Below are 17,981 nucleotides of genomic sequence, written 5' to 3' on the forward strand. Positions count from 1 at the left end.
ATTTTTGAAATAGTTTAAGCACACAAGTGTGGTATCCTCGCCTCAAAATTCGACTCACAAATACCATGCCTTATTCACAATTCACTTACTTACTCTGACATGGATGTCAACAACATTACCTTTTCTTTATGAATCATGTGCCCTCACCCAATCAAAGAGATTAGTTCCACACACAATACATTTTAAGACCGTTGGAACTCAAGATAGGAAGAATTCACTCGCTCTCAGAAATAACATTCATATGCTACAAAATATGCACCATAGGCTTGTCCGTAGTGTAATACTCTACTAATCGAGTTCATTCAGTCTAAGATCAAGTAGGACTTTCATTGGTTGTAATGTAGGCTGCGGGTCGGGTAGGATATATTTGGATATGAGTGACTACACCTCCCTTAAGCACTTTAATACATATACTTTAACACACATCCCATACTTATGTCAAACCATAACCTTCGCCTCAATATATATTAACTCCATATTTCTTTAAGCACAATTACATCAAGAGTCACCACTATCAAGGGATATTTTTCACAGCAATACAACTAATTTTTCGTTTCTTTCTTTTTCAATTCAAGTGGCTCTTACTTTTTCAAAATAGTGCACCTTTCTCTTTATTTCATTAGTTCCACACTAAAGCCGAACCAACCACCCCACACTTTAACTTTTACATAGTTCATAATAATTTAAGTGCTCATGAGAGGTAAAAAGGTTCAAATATATGGTCGATTAAAACAAAGGGGTACGACTTGTAATGTGGTTACCAAAGAAACAAGATTATAGGCTCAACAGGGTTAACTACGGTACATAACATTTAGGTGGGTAAACTTTATATATCTGGCTTAACAAAGAAATGCCTATATCACTTCTTAGACTGAATAATACTACTATTTCGCTTTGCAAATACACGGGGCAAGTTCTAGATATCAAATGCAATGCATAGAATACATACAAAACCTCACACATACATGGCACATAACTCACTCAGGATTGGTTTCATCGTGACATTCCAGTCAAAACAGTTAAGCAAATTAGGAATCTACAATTTAAGGTACTTATGCGAGAGTCAAAACCCGAGCCTAAGCGTCACAACCATAGTACTAACTATTCTCAAGGCATAACAAAGCTAAGAGATATTGCTTCAATTCAATTCATGGCACAATGGTTCCTATTCCTAAAAATAAATAAAACTAACTACACCCGGTTCAAACAAAACCCCTGGAAAAGAACCGCGGTACAAAGAAAAACCAAGGGGGAATTGATACACTATCTAACAAAAGAAAATCTTTTTATCCTTTTTCTTTTTGACTTAAATCCCTCAAGAAAATTATTTAATAGATCCATCGTCAGGAAAAGTCCAATCTTTTCTATTTATGTTCTCTAAAAAAAAAATCAATTAAACTAACATAATTTAAATAGCATAGAAAGTCACCTAGACAATCTCCTCACCCCACACTTAAAATTGTGCATTGTTTCCAATGCACACCATAACTAATAAGAGGGTAAAAGAGACTCCCTGATAGGCCAAAGGCCGAAGCACTAGCAACTCATGGGGTACTCAAACTTCAAAGAGACTCCCTGATAGGCCAAAGGCTGAAGCACTAGCAACTCATGGGGTACTCAGACTTCTCCCAGGCTTGGTCCTTCGTGCGAGTACCTCACACTTAGTTCCAACCATCTGGTTTGCCGTTGTATCCTTCCAATAGCTTTGCTTTCCATGCTCCTAGAAAAGCAAAAATCGACACTACAAAAATAAAAAATAAAAAATAAAATAAAGCAGTAAAGCTGGGTTTCCTCCCAACAAGCGCTTGATTTAACGTCGCGGCACGACACAAATCACTTTCTACCTCTACCACGAACATATGAATTGGACTCCAAGTTTTGTGTCCAATAGATTACCTTTATCTCAGATTTGCTGAGAAAGTAAATTACTTTTTTAAATTATGTTACGACCAAGGTTTGTTAGCTATAATTATAATCATATTTATTGGTCTGATATAAATATTTGCTGAATTTCTACGCTATTCAGATGAAGAACAAAATTTAGGTGGACTCATTTGGTCATCTTTTTGCAATTTCGGTAACATCATGTTCCGCCAGCTGCGGTTTCACTCTGTCAAGGTAAGTATATGAGTTTAAAAAAAAATCACGCTGCTATGTTCTGTCTACTACTAAGATAAAAACAGACATAAATTTTTTTGTGCACTAAAAAGAAGTGAATTCAAACGTAATATTGCTTCCTAGTAAAAATCAATACAAATAAAAAGTCTTTTTCCTAGTTTGGGATCATTGATATGAAAAAGTTTTTGGTTAATATCATACTAGAGGTACAATGGAAGTAACCGACTTCCAATATGCTAAATTGTTTCCCACCTCTGTTGCATTTCTTAATTTTCTATTGAAGTATCTCAATATATTTTAATGCTCTGATCAATCTTACTAATAGGATATTAGAAAGTATATCAAAAAGTTGCCGAAATTATTGCTATTCATGTTATATGTATTAGTTTCCTTGAGTTCCTTACTTACCTTAATAAATTACACGTGCTTCTGATAAAAAGCTTATGATTTTTACAAGCTTTTATATATATATATATATATATATATATATATATATATATATATATATATATATATCAGTTAAATTTCTATACATGAATATTACTGTGAGTTAAATGTTTAGTTGTTGAAACGTTATAAAAGATATACAAAAATGATTTCATTTCAATCTGTGCCTTCTTTACCTTAGCAACCAAGAAAGAATATTTTAGTTTTGAATTGTCATGGTTCCATGAAAAAGTTAAAACTAAAATAACAGAGTTGCGGCCTAAGCTTTAGCTGCCTTTTAATATATATATATATATATATATATATATATATATCAGTTAAATTTCTTTACATGAATATTACTGTGAGTTAAATGTTTAGTTGTTGAAACGTTATAAAAGATATACAAAAATGATTTCCTTTCAATCTGTGCCTTCTTTACCTTAGCAACCAAGAAAGAATATTTTAGTTTTGAATTGTCATGGTTCCATGAAAAAGTTAAAACTAAAATAACAGAGTTGCGGCCTAAGCTTTAGCTGCCTTTTAAATCCAACATAAACTGAAAGAGTCATATCATCTTTAATGTTGCTTTAGGGATATGTGATGGTTTCTGTGATCACTTTTAGTCGTAGACTTTCTATTGTCGTTTGACTCATATTTTTTCTTTAAAATATTTCTAAAACATAATAATTAGATCAACGTTTCCCGCATACCTAATCCGAAAGTGCTTGTATCATCTCAGGAGCAGATATTAATTAGAATCTCGGCAAGTCATACACCTCTCCACAGGTAACTAAAGTAACAACTATTATGAATACATACTAATAATTGGCCTCATATATATTTGACAGAAGCTAAAATTACAGTATTCTTTGTTGAATCATTAAAAGTTACTTATTCTTTCTCGAGTGGAATAAGTATCTTCATTAGTTCAATTTAATCAACTCTTTTGGCATTTAGTACGAACACGTATTGTAATCTATTATATTTTTTTGTCAATCTTACTTATCTTTCAGGACATCATAGGTAAGACATGTAAATATTTTAGACTAGTACTGATATAAAAGAATCTCAAGTCCTCAAGAAAAAAGCATTTGCAACATAAAATACAGTCAAAGAGAGAAATTACATCTGACACTATATGTTGAACTTATCTCCGGAGAGACAATAGAGACCAATGTTGTAACTTATTTATGAATAGAAATAACTGATCAGGTGAAGTTAAAGTTTTTACCAGTAAGTCTTGTTGGTATTGATTGTAATTTCTCCAACAAACTTTTAAACACTCATTACTAATTTGTATTAACATATCTATCTAAATGTTCGTATTTGAAAATACATTTGATGACTAACAGAACCTTTTTTGTCAGAATCTTATTCATAGTTTGAACCTTCAAGCCATTATTGATGGTGGAAGGGAGATTGCAAATGCAATAAGCGACGCATAAGCTATATCAGACTCCGGTCTCTTCAAATCCTTTGATGTTTTGCCTTGGAGGAACATATTCCCAAATTGAGTAAACTTTTTGTCCCAATATTTGAAGCTTTTTTAGTGCTTCTATTGCTGGACCCTAATAATCACTTCATGAGCCACATCTAGTGTAGACCATTTTTCCTCAAATGCTTCAGATCATTGTATCTTATGCATTCTGATAAATGTGTATTGTGCTACTTATACAAATCATTTCACTTACATGTTACAACTTTAAAATAGGTTATTCTGTTTTCTTAAAGCAACTCTAAGGATGAAGATGAGGAGATAAAAGAATTGTTGGCAAAATACAGCAGCAGCCCGAATTCACAATCCCGTTTGAAGTCGCTTTTACCCACAATAAGTACTACTTTTGCTGGTAACAAGTTTATTAGAGAGATAATAGAGGAGCTAGAAAATCATAACCAAAGTGCTGATACATTGGGTAAGGTTATTTGCTTCTCCATAAAAATAAATCCTATAATTTATTTTCCAATCGATGAGTATATTTTAGAGCCATGCTTTATTTTCATTTTCATGTGTGAGTTCATCTTCTTGACATTGGCAAAATGAACCAATGATACTCTGCAAGGGCTCAAAAAGCGAGACCCTTTCTCTCTCTTGTCTCTATCCAAAATCCCAACCTGTTGTGATGGTGTCTATCTTGTTACTAGGCAAGCCGAAAATCTCAATAAACCACAATCTCTCTTAAGTTTGAAAATATAATATTTAAATACAATACAAAATCCCACAAATACTGATACGAACATTCCCCCAAAATCTGGTGTCACTGAGTATATGAGCATCTAATATAGATACAAGTCTGGAACATAAGGTCTATAATAGTCTAAGACCAAAATATAGTAAACAAGGAGGTAGGGAAAGAGAGACAAGGTCTGCGAAACACGGCAGCTACCTCTGAATCTCCGGAAGATCAACTGCATGAGAGAATCAACACCCGCTATATCCAGAAGTACTTGGATCTGCACACGAAGTGCAGGATGTAGTATGAGTACAACCAACTCAGCAAGTAACAATAATAAATAAGGAACGTAAAATAGTGACGAGCTATAGAATTATAATTCATTTTCAGTAATTCCAGCAAAGAATAAATATGCTTTCAAATCCGGCAGTTTAAGTCAAATTAATTTTATACAATTCAAGTTCATGTAATCCGGATATAGAATTCTTCAGAAATTTCACCACAACAAGAGATAGCAACGAAGTGCATCAACCAATGAAAAACAAGTACAACCTCTCAGGACAACAATCATTCACTGGGCTCCCAGCCCTCAGCACTCACACTCAATGGGTACCCGCGCTCACTCGGGGTGTACAGACTTCGAAGGCGCTCCTACAGCCCAAGCGTTATAATCTGCACGGACAACTCACGTGCTGCGCGGATAACTCATGTGCTATAATATAAATATCTAGATCTGCACGGCCAACTCACGTGCTATTGTATAATATAAGGATCCGCACGGCCAACTCACGTGCTATAGTATAATATAAGGATCTGCACGGCCAACTCACCTCCTATAGTATAACATCTCACAATCAGGGCATCGGCCTCACTCAGACATAAAGATCTCCAGTCTCTTGGGCTCTCAACATGCTATAAAAACAGCCCAAACAACAATGATATGATACATCAATAATGAACAAATAGAGACTGGAATACAATAATCAAGTAAGTTGTCACTGAGTACAAAACAATAATTTAAGCAGATAATTTAACATGTACACGACCTCTGTGGGTCCCAACAATTCCAACATATAGCCTAAGCATGGTATCTAGCATAACTTATAGTCAAATTTACACAACACATAGAGAGCACATGACTATCAACAAGTTATTCAGTTTTACAGTTTCCACAGGACGGACCAAGTCACAGTCTCCTCGGTGCACGCCCACACGCCCGTCACCTAGCATGTGTGTCACCTCCAAAGTAATCACATGATACGAAATTCCGGGGTTTCATACTCTCAAGACCAGATTTAAAACTGGTACTTATCTCAGAGCATGAAATTCTTTACTCTGCTATGTCTTTGCCTTGCAAATCGGCCTCCGAATGCCTCGAATCTAGTCATAAATAATTCATTTCAGTCAATAAAATTTATAGGAACTAATTCCATAAGAAAATACAATTTTTCATAAAATAGAATTTTAGCTCAAAAATCGCCCGTGGGGGCCACGTATCAGAACCCTACAAAAGTTACAAAATTCGAAAACCCATTCAACCACGAGTCTACCCATACCAATTTTACCAAAATACGACCTCAACTCGACCCTCAAATCTACAAATCTTATTTCCAAATTTCTAAGTTCAAATCTCATATTTACACCTCAAAATCATGTAATCTAGTCGGATTACTCGATGATAATTCAATATTATGGAGTAAAAATAATCACAAGGGACTTACCTCAAGTTTTCCTTGAAAATCTATCAAAAATCACCTCTCCTCAAGCTCTAATTTGTCAAAAATGGCGAAGGGAACGAAGTCCCTACTTTATAATTCTGCCCAGACAACCCTCGATCCTGGGCCTTCGATCGTGTTCCTCGATCCTGGGCCTCGATCCTGGGCCTTGATCTTGGGACTCAATTCTGACCCTCGATCCTGGCCCTCGATCATGGTCCTCGACCCAAGCCTTCGATCTTGCCTTCAATCGTAGCTTCAATCCTGGGCCCTAGATCCTTGCCCTCGATCATGGCCCTCGACCATGGTCTTCGATCCTGCCTTCGATCGTGGCTTCGATCCTAGGCTCGATCATGGCCCTTTTCTGGGAACGATTCAAGGCTCTATTCTGGGAAATTTTGGGCTCGATTCTGGGCGAAGGAATTTGCAGCAAAAGAAAATTGCAGCAGCTATTTTAGTCCACTTTTTGATTCGTTAACCATCCGAAACTCACCCGAGGCCCTCGGGGCCTCAACCAAATATACCAACAAGTCCTAAAACATCATACAAAGTTAGTCGAGTTTTCAAATCACATCCAACAACACTAAAAACACGAATCACACATAGATTCAAGCCTAATGAACTTTGAAACTTTCCATTTCTACAAACAACGTCGAAACCTATCTAATCACGTCCGATTGACCTCAAATTTTGCACACAAGTCATAAATGACATAACGGAGGTATTCCAATTTTCAGAATCGGATTCCGACCCTGAGATAAAAAAGTCAACCCCCCGGTCAAACTTTCCAAAATTCAACTTCCGACATTTCAAGCATAATTCCACTACGGGCCTCCAAATAATTTTTCGGATACGCTCCTAACTCCAAAATCATCATACGAAGCTATTGAAATCATCATAATTAAATTCCGAGGTTGTTTACATATAAGTCAATATCCGATCAACTATTTCAACTTAAGCTTCCAACATGAAAATTCATTCTTCCAAGCTAACTCCGGAATATCTTAAAACCAAAACCAATAATTCACACAAGTCATAATACCTCGTAGGAAGTTATTCAAGACTTCAAATAGTTGAAAGGAGCGTAAATTCTCAAAATGACCGATCGGGTCATTACAATCTCCCCCACTTAAACATACGTTCGTCCTCAAACGTGCCAAAAATTATTCTTAACCTTCAAATCTCTATTCCACCTTACCACGCACATACCCGGGTGTGATCTCACGTCACCCTATTCTATATAGGCCTGACCACACAACATAACTGAAAATCATTAATTTAACCTTAGGCCAAAAACCTTGGAGCCAAAATTTCTAACATCCAGCATTCTTTTCAAGACTCGAATCTCATATCTACACATTGTATAAGCCTGAACAAGCTGTATCCAGCCATGACCATAATCCCAGATATAATTCCATAACATACTACACAACTCGCATACTCGTAACACCATTTCTGATCACAGTAACTACTCAAAACCAACCAAGTACTAGTGTAATACCTCATATCAAGCCAAACCTCGTTCCAAAAACCTTCGTACAATGTTGATAATAAAAGAAACATGCAGAAATCTCATGACCCCTTATCAGAGCAACAAGTCACGGAGCTCTCTCACCCCAACCAGAACCATAATCACTTTCTAAGCCGACTTTCAATATTATCCTCCTGAATATACCGTAATCAAACCTGATAGTACCCATTCTAGGTCCAATGACCTTATATTATTAAACACAACTATCCCATAGACACGTCACATCAATATAACTCAAGCCACAACTGCGCAATCTGTGTACCCAAATATGGGAGATGTCTCAAGGAAGAGAACCGTATTGCAAGTTCAACAAGCACCACTACAACCGCAATATTACAACCAACTCCTCAAATTTTGTGAAGAGGATAACCATAGGCGCATATGCACAATTGTAGAGGAAGGAAATTAATAAATTAGATAAATAATCATAGAAATAAAATTCCCACACACGGCACGGATAACTCACGTGCCAATATTGTGAATCGCCCGGCATGGTCACAGGCCTCCAGTCCCAGCATATCATACAGGATCAATTAAACAAATACACTTGTATATGATAATGAAATAAGATTCTCATGCTCCTGGACTGGTATAAAGAGCACGCCATAATGTAAGCATGTGCAAAGTCTGCTATCACATATCAAATCGGTAATTTTTAACGCAGAATTAGTAACTACCCCGTTTATTTAGGGAATCATCTTCTTTATAACCCCAAGTATATCCCAGATAGTTCTCAACAAAGGTACGAATACGGGAAACATTATAACTTTACGCTTAACAGTCAACTCTAGGCATATAATAGCCTAAGCATTCTTCCGAATATGAATACTTGCCCTAATGCCCGCACATGGACTCAAACCTCACATATATGCGCACTTATAGCGCATAGCTATCACAAATAATTAACGCAACTAGTGCCTCCACCGAGTTTTAAATAAAATAGTCACCTCAAATAGGTCGTAACCCCGAAACAATATACTTCTGAGAACTCCTGGTCTCCAAATTCATCGAACATATGAATCACCGTAACTGATCCCAACTCCAGCACTCGAATGACTAACACATTTTTCATGCACGATCATCCCACGAGGAATAGTTTCATAATTCTTCTGTGCCACATAGCATTAATTTGAATGTCATCAGTCTATCAATCAGGTGAGTACCGCAATACTAACGAAATATTTGTAAGTCAAAACACAATGCGCCTTCTGAAATACGCTCCCTTCTCAGGAATTATCGAGCAGTTATAACATTCATCAAAATATCTGAAACCGACCATGCTGTCCAACATTCGTTAACTTCTCGTTAAGACTGAACTGTCACCTTGTACATGTAAATCCTAATCCCGCACACAACACAACATTTATTATGCCATCATGTGACAAGCACAAGAATCCCACTATCAACTCTGAGTCAACTAGCAAATTACATACCAGGTTAGTTAGAAACCTTCCTTTTGCTTCCTTCCAGGAGGGAATCACAATACACAACACATTTCCCACACCAGTAAAAAATATCCAGTTCAAACCATGGTAGAAATAATCAAGAACACTTTGAAATCCATATGCACATAACCAAGCTATTAGAACTAAATTCCTCTAACTCGACCAAACCACGTAGGTCACCAAAACCCAAGAATATTGCCACCAAAATATCTGTAGAGTCTCACCACATCATAATTACCCCTATAATTACCACAACCGAAACACACTCTGAAAATATCTCATTTGAGTCTAAGGTCGTTTCATTCACCTTCCTGATACCGAAATATAAAATCCATAATGATATACAAAAATACCACAAGTCTCGACACCATCCAACTTAAATCTCAGATTTTAGCCATAAACAAATCCGCCAAAAATTCTCAATTGTTACATATTAATCTCGAATCCATTAGAGCTTTCTTGAGAGTCACCCCCTTTGTTCAAATCCACATTACACCACCCAAATGGGCCAAAAGACACGTTCCTCATTAGCAAAACAACACTCAAAGAAGTAACTCTACTTTAATACCACCTATAAAATTCATACTCCGTACGTACTACATCATTCACAAATAACAACTCACTCATCCCACGATTTTCATATACTCATAAAGCGCAATATAACCCGTATCTAGAAATTTCCTTACTCGAGTCATTCTCGAACTCCACCTCTGCAAGTCATCACCAATTTCCAATTATACTTCAGACCAAAACAAAAATATTTGACACATAACCATGAATTGAATTGTCAATAATAGGCTCCCCCACTTGGTTCAAAGCTATAGATTAAAATATTTGATAACTCACAATACTCATACTTTATTACTGCCTTAATACCGCAGTCAGTACAACGAAAAATTTTCTCAAGCTCAAGACACACCAACCATAAAATACCCCAATCATCCGCTAATCTCGCATTCATTCTCTTAACACTCAAGTCATCTTTCTCAACCAGATTCAAATTCAAGTCTCAACACATACGCCCCGCCGGCAGAAAAGAAACTCTCTATTTACATCATAAGGAACACGTACATAGATTACTCCGCAGGAGATAATCCACCTGCTTAGTCTCAAATTGGCATCTTGTTATACCCTTTCGCAGCTACAATTACTATGAAATCACTTAATCTTTCTGAGTCCAAAACTCATTAACCAGACACGAGAATTTAATTTGCCCCAAAATTTAACAATGTGAAAGATCTTTAAAAACATTCACACTCGAGATTGTACGTCACATCAAAACAAAAATAAAGCATGCAATGGCCTTATTTCCAAATTTTTAAGTTCAAATCTTATTTCCAAATTTCTAAGTTCAAAATCAGATTTACACCTCTAAGTCAAGGAGGGAATCACAATACACAACACATTTCCCACACCAGTAGAAAATATCCAGTTCAAACCATGGTAGAAACAATCAAGAACACTTTGAAATCCATCTGCACATAACCAAGCTATTAGAACTAAATTCCTCTAACTCGACCAAACCACGTAGGTCACCAAAACCCAAGAATATTGCCACCAAAATATCTGTAGAGTCTCACCACATCATAATTACCCCTATAAATACAACAACCGAAACACACTCTGAAAATATCTCATTTGAGTCTAAGGTCATTTCATTCACCTTCCTGATACCGAAATATAAAATCCATAATGATATACAAAAATGCCACAAGTCTCGACACCATCCAACTTAAATCTCAGATTTTAGCCATAAACAAATCCGCCAAAAATTCTCAATTGTTACATATTAATCTCGAATCCATTAGAGCTTTCTTGAGAGTCACCCCCTTTGTTCAAATCCACATTACACCGCCCAAATGGGCCAAAAGACACGTTCCTCATTAGCAAAACAACACTCAAAGAAGTAACTCTACTTTAATACCACCTATCAAATTCATACTCCGTGCATACTACATCATTCACAAATAACAACACACTCATCCCACGATTTTTATATACTCATAAAGCGCAATATAACCCGTATCTAGAAATTTTCTTACTCGAGTCATTCTCGAACTCCACCTCTGCAAGTCATCACCAATTTCCAATTATACTTCAGACCAAAACAAAATATTTGACACATAACCATGAATTGAATTGTCAATAGTAGGCTCCCCCACTTGGTTCAAAGCTATAGATTAAAATATTTGATAACTCACAATACTCATACTTTATTACTGCCTTAATACCGCAGTCAGTTCAACGAAATTTTTTCTCAAGCTCAAGACACACCAACCATAAAATACCCCAATCATTCGCTAATCTCGCATTCATTCTCTTAACACTCAAGTCATCTTTCTCAACCAGATTCAAATTCAAGTCTCAACACATACGCCCCGCCGACAGAAAAGAAACTCTCTATTTACATCATAAGGAACACACCTACATAGATTACTCCGCAGGAGATAATCCACCTGCTTAGTCTCAAATTGGCATCTTGTTATACCCTTTCACAGCTACAATTACTATGAAATCACTTAATCTTTCTGAGTCCAAAACTCATTAACCAGACACGAGAATTTAATTTGCCCCAAAATTTAACAACGTGAAAGATCTTTCAAAACATTCACACTCGAGATTGTACGTCACATCAAAACGAAAATAAAGCATCCAATGGCCTTCCTTTACATTTCAAGGAAACACTTCTCATCACATTCAAATCATCTTAACACATCCCGCAGTTACATCATACTCATCACAAAGCCATTCTACCGCTCATCGAGCCACAAATTCCAGTCGTAGGGACATTATCGGACATATAAGTTCAAATGTACAGGTTACAACTGAAGCTACTGAGGTTAAGCTGCGGTCTAACCCTGGCCTCATGTCCTCCAAACTGGCCCATCAACAAAACACGGAATACACATCTCAATCATCATTCATGAAATCACAAGTCGGCGATGCATAGCTGATACCAAGCGCTCATGTGCGCATACGAATGCGCGGAAGGAGTTCAAAGAGTTATGTTTCAAGTTGAATCAATTCTGCACGATAGAAAACAAGAAAGTAAAATTTTCCTAAGGGTTCGGCAGCCTCTCGAAGATAAGTATAGACGTCTCCGTACCGATCCGCAAGACTCTACTAAACCTGATCATGACTCATGAGACATATGTTACCTAAAGCTCTGATACCAACTTGTCACGACCCAAAATCCCAACCTATCGTGATGGTGCCTATCTCGTTACTAGGCAAGCCGAAAATTTTAATAAACCACAATCTCTCTTAAGTTTGAAAATATAATATTTAAATACAATACAAAATCCCACAAATACTAATACGAACACTCCCCCAAAATCTAGTGTCACTGAGTACATGAGCATCTAATATGGATACAAGTCTGGAACATAAGATCTATAATAGTCTAAGAGCAAAATACAGTAAACAAGGAGGTAGGAAAAGAGAGACAAGGTCTGCCAAACACGACAGCTACCTCTGAATCTCCGAAAGATCAACTGCACGAGAGAATCAACACCCGCTATATCCAGAAGCACGTGGATCTGCACACGAAGTGTAAGGTGTAGTATGAGTACAACTAACTCAGCAAGTAACAATAATAAATAAGGAACTGAAAATAGTGACGAGCTATACAATTATAATTCATTTCCAGTAATTCCAGCAAAGAATAGACATGCTTTCAAATCCGGCAGTTTAAGTCAAATCAATTTTATACAATTCAAGTTCATGTAATCCGGATATAGAATTCTTCAAAAATTTCACCACAACAATAGATAGCAACTAAGTGCATCAATAAATGAAAAACAAGTACAACCTCTCAGGACAACAATCACTCACTGGGCTCCCAGCCCTCAGCACTCATACTCAATAGGTACCCGCGCTCACTGGGGGTGTACAGACTCCGGAGGCGCTCCTACAGCCCAAGCTCTATAATGTGCACGGACAACTCACGTGCTATAATATAAAAATCAGATCCGCACGACCAACTCACTTGCTGCACGGCCAACTCACGTGCAATAATATAATATAAGGATCCGTACGGACAACTCACGTGCTGCACGGCCAACTCACGTGCTACACGGCCAACTCACGTGCTATAGTATAATACAAGGATCCGCACAGCCAGCTCACGTGTTGCACGGCCAACTCACATGCTATAGTATAATATCTCACAATCAGGCCTTGTTCGGCCTCACTCAGTCATAAAGCTCTCCAGTCTCTTGGAATCTCAACAAAACAGGCTAAACAACAATGATATGATACATCAATAATGAACAAATAGAGACTGAGATAAAATAATCAAGTAAGCTGTGAGTGAGTACAAAACAATAATTTAAGCAGATAATTCCAACATATACACGACCTCTATGGGTCCCAACAATTCCAACATATAGCCTAAGCATGGTTTCTAGCATGACTTATAATCAAATTTCCACAACACATAGAGAGCACATGACTATCAACAAGTTATTAGGTTTTACAGTTTTCACGGAACGGACCAAGTTACAATCCCCTTGGTGCACGCCCACACGCCCGTCACCTAGCATGTGCGTCACCTCCAAAGTAATCACACGATACGAAATTTCGGTGTTTCATACCCTCAGGACCAGATTTAAAACGGTTAGATACCTCAGAGCGTGAAATTCTTTACTTTGATATGCCTTTGCCACTCAAATCGGCCTCCGAATGCCTCGAATCTAGTCATAAATAATTCGTTTCAGTCAATAAAATTTATTGGAATTAATTCTATTAGAAAATATAATTTTTCCATAAAAATCATAATTTTAGCTCAAAACTTGTATGTGGGGCTCACGCCTCAGAACCCGACAAAAGTTTACAAAATCCGAAAGCTCATTCAACCACGAGTCTACCCATATCAATTTTACCAAAATCCGACCTCAACTCGACCCTCAAATTTACAAATCTTATTTTCAAATTTCTAAGTTCAAATCTTAGATTTACACCTCAAAATCATGTAATCTAGTCGGATTACTCGATAATAATTCAATATTATGGAGTAGAAATGATCACAAGGGACTTACCTCAAGTTTTCCTTGAAAATCTATCAAAAATCGCCTCTCCTCAAGCTCCAATGGCGAAGGGAACGAAGTCCTTGCTTTATAATTCTGCCCAGACAGCTCTCGATCCTGGGCCTCGATTCTAACCCTCGATCCTGGGCCTCGATTCTAACCCTCGATCCTGGCCCTCTATCATGGCCCTCGACCCTGGTCTTCGATCCTGCCTTCGATCGTGGCCTCGATCCTAGGCTCGATCATGGCCCTATTCTAGGCACGATTCAGGGCAAAGGAATTTGCAGCAGAAGAAAATTGTAGAAGCTATTTTAGTCCACTTTTTGATTCGTTAATCATCTGAAACTCACCCGAGGCTCTCGGGACCTCAACCAAATATATCAACAAGTCCTAAAATATCATACGAATTTAGTCGAGTCTTCAAATCACATCCAACAGTACTAAAAACACGAATCACACATAGATTCAAGTCTAATGAACTTTGAAACTTTCCATTTCTACAAACAATGCCGAAACCTATCTAATCACGTCCGATTGACCTCAAATTTTGCACACAAGTCATAAATGACATAACGGAGGTATTCCAATTTTCAGAATCAGATTCCGACCCCGATATCAAAAAGTCAACCCCCGGTTAAACTTCCAAAAATTCAACTTTCGGCATTTCAAGCCTAATTCCACTTCGTACCTCCAAATAATTTTTCGGACACGCTCCTAATTCCAAAATCACCATACGGAGCTATTGGAATCATCAGAATTAAATTCCGAAGTTGTTTACACATAAGTCAATATCCGGTCAACTATTTCAACTTAAGCTTCCAACATGAAAATTCATTCTTCCAAACTAACTCTGAAATACCTTAAAACCAAAACAAACAATTTACACAAGTCATAATACCCTCTAGGAAGTTATTCAAGACTTCAAATAGTTGAAAGGAGCGTAAATATTCAAAATGACCAGTCGGGTCGTTACATCTCTGTTTCACCAAAAACTTATTTCTGCAGTTGCATCTGCACGTAGTAAAAATGAGAATCATTTGTCCACTGTGAGCTTTCCCTAAGTTGTGAATTTTTCCTACTACTTTTCTTCCTACAGATTCTTTCCTATTCACGAACGTTATAATCTTCCCTCTCTGTTGTTCACAGGTCAATGGTGTCATGAGAACTGAATATCGCATCGCTATAAAGTCTGGTCAACGGAGCAACTTTGCTGAAGATTTCCGAGCAGTCTTACTGCACAAGGAACAAGTTTGTTTCTTGCATTGCAAACGCATGATACTGTAACTGCATAAATGTTGGTTTTGTGGTTTCTTTAGTGTAGTGCATTTTTTGCTAAGGATTTTCGACTGAACTTAGTTGAGGCGTAGTGTCATCTTCTTAAAGATTGAATTAAGTTCCTAGTTTATTTATTCTTTTTTTTTCCAATAATGCAGCTTCATTGTCCTGTTAGACCCACCATATTGTATTGTCGATAGAGACAATCCATCTTACTCGGAGGAAGTTAACCTTAGCGAGGTGGAAGCTCTTTTTTTACCTTGCAGTCCGGAAGTTGATGTCTGAGTGTGCCCGAATATCCTGTATTTTTCCAGCAGTTAGGATTAACAAATACTTCTCTTTTGGTCAGTTAAAATACATGTTTATGTGTCTAATCCCAAATGATGCTTACTCAGATGTTGGCATTATCTCTAAAATGTAATTTATGAGGAAATAAAGTGCAGTTGGTAGTCTATTCTTCACGTAACTTCTCTCATTATTAACACCATGTTTGGTGCATTCCTGGTGTTTATTGAGTTTGTGTAATTTGTTTATATCTTTGTTTATTGTTTTGAAGAAAATGAGTGGGGATCAACACATAGATATGCATGACATAAACAATATGGATTTTATTCCGCTATCCTTAATATAAAATGCTGATTCTTTGCGCTGAAATAGTATTTGTAACGTTTTGTCTCTTCTCTTCATATACTACTCTTTATCTTATTCATCACCTTTTATACCATGTATTATTAACTTCTTCTTCTTTTTCTTCCGCAAACAATGAAGTTTTTCAACATTACTCTAGATACATGATGAAATTTCTAATTTCTTAACCTTGTAATCTCAAGATAGATATACAAACACAATTGTCATTCTTGCAGCAGCTTTGCCCTTATTCATTACTACAAACACATTGCACTCCAGGTTGCAACTCTTTCACTACTACACAAATAGAGATCACTGATAGCATCAGCAAAATCATTTGCTAATCTTTTGTGACAAATAAAAATAAGTTTAGACTACAAATCGCATGGGCAAAATTATCTAGTTAAGTATAGACGTGTACTAGTTACAATTAGCTTATAGATATTGATAATTACACTAAGTAGAAGTGTGCGTACTAAGGATATATCCTTAAGTAATGTTAGTGATTCACTAGCCTATACATTGTTAATTATACACTAAGTAGAAGTTTATTAATGGTATACGTGAAAAATCTTAGTGATTATTTAATTATCTTAAATTGATAACTAAAGTAAGTAGAAATATATTAGTGGCATCGTTAATTGGTATTAATAATTAATTAGCTAATTCATTGAAAATTACACAAAGTAAAGTGTAAGCCTAAGATATGTTAAAGATATCATTAGCTTGTGATTTGTTCTAAATTTGAGAATTATATTAATGGATTTTTGTGAAATATTACACTAAGCAGAATTATATTATACAATTATATGTTAGATTTTTGTAAAATATTAGTTTGATTTTTACTGATTCATAGTAATTTGTTAGTTAGAATTTAATTAATTGTCAATTTGATATTTTATATAATAATACTTATAAGTAATTGATATATTAGCTTGAATAAGACCTGCACATTGGTTTTGAATTGTCATGGTTCCATGGAAAAGTTAAAACTAAAATAAGAGAGTTGCGGCCTAAGCTTTAGCTGTCTTTTAAATCCAACATAAACTGAAAGAGTCATATCATCTTTCATGTTGCTTTAGGGATATGTGATGATTTCTGTGACCACTTTTAGTCGTAGACTTTCTATTGTCGTTTGACTCATATTTTTTCTTTAAAATATTTCTAAAACATAATAATTAGATCAACATTTCCCGCATACCCAATCCGAAAGTGCTTGTATCATCTCAGGAGCAGATATTAATTAGAATCTCGGCAAGTCATACACCTCTCCACAGGTAACTAAAGTAACAACTATTATGAATACATACTAATAATTGGCCTCATATATATTTGACAGAAGCTAAAATTACAGTATTCTTTGTTGAATCATTAAAAGTTGCTTATTCTTTCTCGAGTGGAATAAGTATCTTCATTAGTTCAATTTAATCAACTCTTTTGGCATTTAGTACGAACACGTATTGTAATCTATTATATTTTTTTGTCAATCTTATTTATCTTTCAGGACATCATAGGTAAGACATGTAAATATTTTAGACTACTGCTGATATAAAAGAATCTCAAGTCCTCAAGAAAAAAGCATTTGCAACATAAAATACAGCCAAAGAGAGAAATTACATCTGACACTATATGTTGAACTTATC

General features: G+C 36.3%; 1 long non-coding RNA gene across 3 annotated transcripts; it reads left to right on the top strand.

Annotated features, from left to right (window-relative positions):
* Positions 1 to 1,892: 1,892 nt before the first annotated feature.
* On the top strand, positions 1,893 to 16,153 carry LOC138898331 (uncharacterized). 3 transcript variants are annotated; one of them, XR_011410823.1, is made up of 5 exons: positions 1,893 to 2,118; positions 3,287 to 3,333; positions 3,915 to 4,460; positions 15,583 to 15,684; positions 15,870 to 16,153. It is a non-coding gene; the product is annotated as an uncharacterized lncRNA (long non-coding RNA). The 3 variants fall into 3 exon arrangements; XR_011410824.1 differs by lacking the exons at positions 1,893 to 2,118; positions 3,287 to 3,333 and having other exon boundaries at positions 3,343 to 4,061; positions 4,259 to 4,460; XR_011410822.1 differs by lacking the exons at positions 1,893 to 2,118; positions 3,287 to 3,333 and having other exon boundaries at positions 3,343 to 4,460.
* Positions 16,154 to 17,981: the final 1,828 nt, after the last annotated feature.

The sequence above is a fragment of the Nicotiana tomentosiformis genome, chromosome 9, assembly GCF_000390325.3.
Source record: "Nicotiana tomentosiformis chromosome 9, ASM39032v3, whole genome shotgun sequence".
Lineage (NCBI taxonomy): Eukaryota > Viridiplantae > Streptophyta > Magnoliopsida > Solanales > Solanaceae > Nicotiana > Nicotiana tomentosiformis.